This window comes from Colius striatus, chromosome 1 (genome assembly GCF_028858725.1).
Source record: "Colius striatus isolate bColStr4 chromosome 1, bColStr4.1.hap1, whole genome shotgun sequence".
Classification (NCBI taxonomy): domain Eukaryota; kingdom Metazoa; phylum Chordata; class Aves; order Coliiformes; family Coliidae; genus Colius; species Colius striatus.
In genome coordinates, this window is record NC_084759.1 from 69,597,035 (window position 1) to 69,601,050 (window position 4,016).

At 42.2% G+C, this 4,016-nt stretch overlaps 2 non-coding genes across 2 annotated transcripts; both read left to right on the top strand.

The window, feature by feature from the left end:
- Nucleotides 1-371: 371 nt before the first annotated feature.
- TRNAI-AAU (transfer RNA isoleucine (anticodon AAU)) lies at nt 372-445 on the top strand. Its single transcript has one exon. It is a non-coding gene; the product is annotated as a tRNA-Ile (tRNA).
- A 9-nt stretch (nt 446-454) lies between these two features.
- On the top strand, nt 455-537 carry TRNAL-CAG (transfer RNA leucine (anticodon CAG)). The gene has a single exon. It is a non-coding gene; the product is annotated as a tRNA-Leu (tRNA).
- Nucleotides 538-4,016: the final 3,479 nt, after the last annotated feature.

Consider the following 4,016-nt stretch of genomic DNA (forward strand, 5'->3'; position numbering starts at 1 on the left):
TGTTGCCTTGTGCATTTACCTACAAGTTATTTTGCTAGGAGATGCATCCCTGGTCTGACGTTCCTTGATTTCTTCAGTAGTCTGCTTTCATGCACCTGCAATATCTTTCCCTCAGGATTTCTCTTTCGTAGCCATGTTTCCAGATAGAAGCAACTCCTTGGTAGAGATTCTTGGTTTGAACTGAAACTCTTCTTGTAAGTTGTCTGGATTTAATACATATTAAGCTTTGCCTGCCATACACCAGAGATGAGTAGCCAATCTGTTTGTCAGTACTTGATCAAATGAATATTACTCCATGAAAAAATGAATATTACTCCACGATCAAATGAATATTACTCCACGAAAAACAGAAGGAACCTCAGCACTTAGCAGGCCGGTTAGCTCAGTTGGTTAGAGCGTGGTGCTAATAACGCCGAGGTCGCGGGTTCGATCCCCGTAGGGGCCAGCCAGTTTAGTCAGGATGGCCGAGCGGTCTAAGGCGCTGCGTTCAGGTCGCAGTCTCCTCTGGAGGCGTGGGTTCGAATCCCACTCCTGACATCTTTAGGAGAAATCCTGTTTGACCAACCTGATACACCTCTATGTGTGTATAAAAGTGCACTATGAGTGCATTGACTTCAACAAGGCTTTTGGCACTGTGTCCCATAACATTCTCATCAGAAAGCTCAGGCAATGTGGCTTGGATGAGTGGACGGTGAGGTGGATCAAGAACTGTCTGAATGACAGAGCCCAGAGGGTGGTGATCAATGGCACAGAGTCGATATGGAGGCCTGTGGCCAGTGGAGTTCCACAGGGATTGGTTCTGGGGCCAGTCTTGTTCAACATCTTCATCAATGACCTGGATGAGGGGACAGAGTGTGCCCTCAGCAAGTTGGCTGATGACACCAAACTGGGAGGACTGGCTGATTCCCCAAAAGGCTGTGCTGCCATTCAGTGAGATCTCTACCAACTTGAGAGATGGGCAGAGAGGAACCTCATGAGGTTCAACAAGGACAAGTGCAGAGTCCTGCTTCTGGGAAGGAACAACCCCATGCACCAGTACAGGCTGTGGATTGACCTGCTGGAGAGCAGCTCTGCAGAGAGACACCTGGGAGTCCTGATTGATAATAAGCTAAACATGAGCCAGGAATGTGCCCTTGTGGCCAAGAAGGCCAATGGCATCCTGGGATGTATCAAGAAGAATGTGGCTGATCAGATCAAGGGGGGGGGGGGGGGTTCTGCTCCCTCTCTACTCTGCCCTGGTGAGGCCTCATCTGGAGTCCTGTGTCCAGTTCTCGGCTCCTCAGCTCAAGAGGGACAGGGAAGTACTGGAGAGAGTCCAGTGCAGGGCCAGGGGAATGGAACATCTTTCATACCAAGAAAGGCTGCGGGAACTGGGGCTGTTTAGTCTGGAGAAGAGGAGATTGAGGGGAGATCTTATTAACATTTATAAATATCTAAAGGGTGGATGCCAGGAGGTTGGGACAGCCCTTTTTTCGATGGTATCTAGCAACAGGACAAGGGGTAATGGGATGAAGCTGGAACACAAAAAGTTCCACTTAAATATAAGAAAAAACTATTTCACCATGAGAGTGATAGAGCCCTGGCACAGGCTGCCCAGAGGGGTTGTGGAGTCTCCTTCCTCAGAGGTCCTCAAGACCCACCTGGACATGTTCCTATGTGACCTGATCTAGGTGAACCTGCTTCTGCAAGGGTGTTGGACTAGATGATCTCTAAAGGTCCCTTCCAACCCCTACCATTCTATGATATAGCTCAGGCTCTGCCTTCCTAACCCATTTCACCACAGATATATGCCTAACTCATTTTACAGGTTTCTAGTTGCGAAGTCTTCACAACATTTCTGCATTTTTGGTATTAGAACATATTTTAATGTCTATCTTAAGCATCTCTTGCTGTACTTAAAGCCTGCTGGGTTCAGCCTATTTATTGTGAATGTGGAGAACACCACATTCCCTTCCTCCTTGCTGTAGTCTCTTCTAAGGAAGACTGACTATCCTTACAGACAGAGCACGCAGGAGTTTACAGACTGCAATGAAAGCTCATATAACCACTGGGGTAGCTGCTAATCACAGGAGCATCCTGCCCATCTCCTGTAAATGAATGGTCTCTTATTCTGTGTCTCCAAGTGCAAGTCTTCACCCTGATGGTAAGAGTCAAAATGTGCTGAAATCAGTAGCAGACTTAAGCCTTGACTGATTTAAGGAGCCTAAAACATAGAAGACCTGTATTAGTGTTGACCTCTAACAGATGGTAGAAAAATGACTGTGACAGAAAACACCATGACATTAAAATCACATTCAGCTTGACAGTGCTGGAAAAGACTACACAAGATCCTACATAAAACCTCAAATGTATGTGAATGTTTATGACTTAGAAGGTAGTGCAGGCTCTGAGACTGCTCTGTAAAAGACAGTTGTCTACCTACAAGGGAAGAAGAGCAGTTCTCTCCCAGTCTCATTCTCTTTTTGGTTACCAGCCCAGACACCTCCTCTTCACAGATCGTTAATCCTGATCTCTGCTGCTCTGTGAAAAGCATGTTAGAAACGGGTTTTCATTAACTACAAACAGCTTTTATCCCCTCTTCTCTTACAACTGAAGCAACATGTATTGTTTTTTACAAAACACTCCACTCATGACTTCTGACTTGTGTCAGGTTCCTTCTCGTATGTACAGCAAGGTATGGGTTTATGCTTCTTTTTCTAAAAATAGCATAGGTGTAAAATATTTTGTAATCCTTTGCAATTACGGCATAGAGCAGGGCTTGAGTTGCTTCTCAGTAAAATCATAATCACAAATATTTCTTGTATTACATTAATTAGTGTGAAGATTCTTGCTAATTCCTTGTCTCTGTGGAATGGGCATGTGTTTGGCTCTATAATCTAAAAGTTCAAGACTAACATTTTCCCGACTCTTGTTGTCCTGCATCTTGTAAGCTGAGTATTTAAGTTTTAAGAGTAGCATGTTTATTTATGTTGCTGCTAATCCAAACTGTCTGCTAAGCTAATCCTTTGTTAAAATGAAATCCAGTCAGCTATTTTAGATTGCAAAGTTGAAACAATAGCTCAGTCAGACACTTCACACATCTGTTTTACTTTTCCTGAATAGGTATGAAGTTTTTCTTACATTCTTTCTCTGCAAAAGTGCCACCAATTAGTTATACTTTCCTCTCTTTTTGCTTTTCTCTTGTGACCTAAGTCTTTTGTTTTCTCAGTTCTATTGCCGATTACTTTTGAAATAGTGTCTTTTTTTATGTGTTTATTTTCTTTCTCAGTAATAAATTTTAAAATGGATAAAAATTTCATGCTTATTACTTGTTAATATGTTATCATACTCTATTACTCAAATTTGGACCAGAAGTAATTCCAATGTGGGAAATGCCAAAATAATACATTCTTGGAGATGAGATCTTAGACAGATATGGAAACCCAAAGTAGGCTTTGATTTACTTACAGTCTACAGGAAATGAAGCATTACCCTCAATGTGGTACATAGAGATTTTAACTGAAGATAACTTTATTTCCAGCTTTACCTGCTGCTTTGATTTAAAATGTTTTTCACATAATCTAATTTTTCATAAGCTTTAACATGTTTAAGGTTTGGCTTTTTTAAGGAATAGTGTAAGTTTTAATTTTGTGCAGGGCTCCCCTTTTTATTTAGTGTATTTACAGAGCACATTAAAATGACATCAGGTAAAGGGTTCCTCCAGACTCCTGGAGCTAAAAATGTGGAATGATTCCCCTTGCTCCTGCAAGTGGGGTTTGCCTCACCACTTTTTAATAAACTGTTTTTTTGGACTCGTGTTATGAGAGAATGGTCCTCTTACAGCCAAGGTAACCTTCAGGCTCAATCTACTGATATGATTTTCTCGATCCACTTGTTTTATTGGTCTTCTTTGAAGGGTGGAGAAGCAAGCAGCCTTCTGAGACAGGTTGACAATGTTGTGGTCCTTTATTTAACTCTTTATTTAACTTTACATCAAATACTTGAAGATTATCAGATGAGAAGCTTTCAGAGCTCCA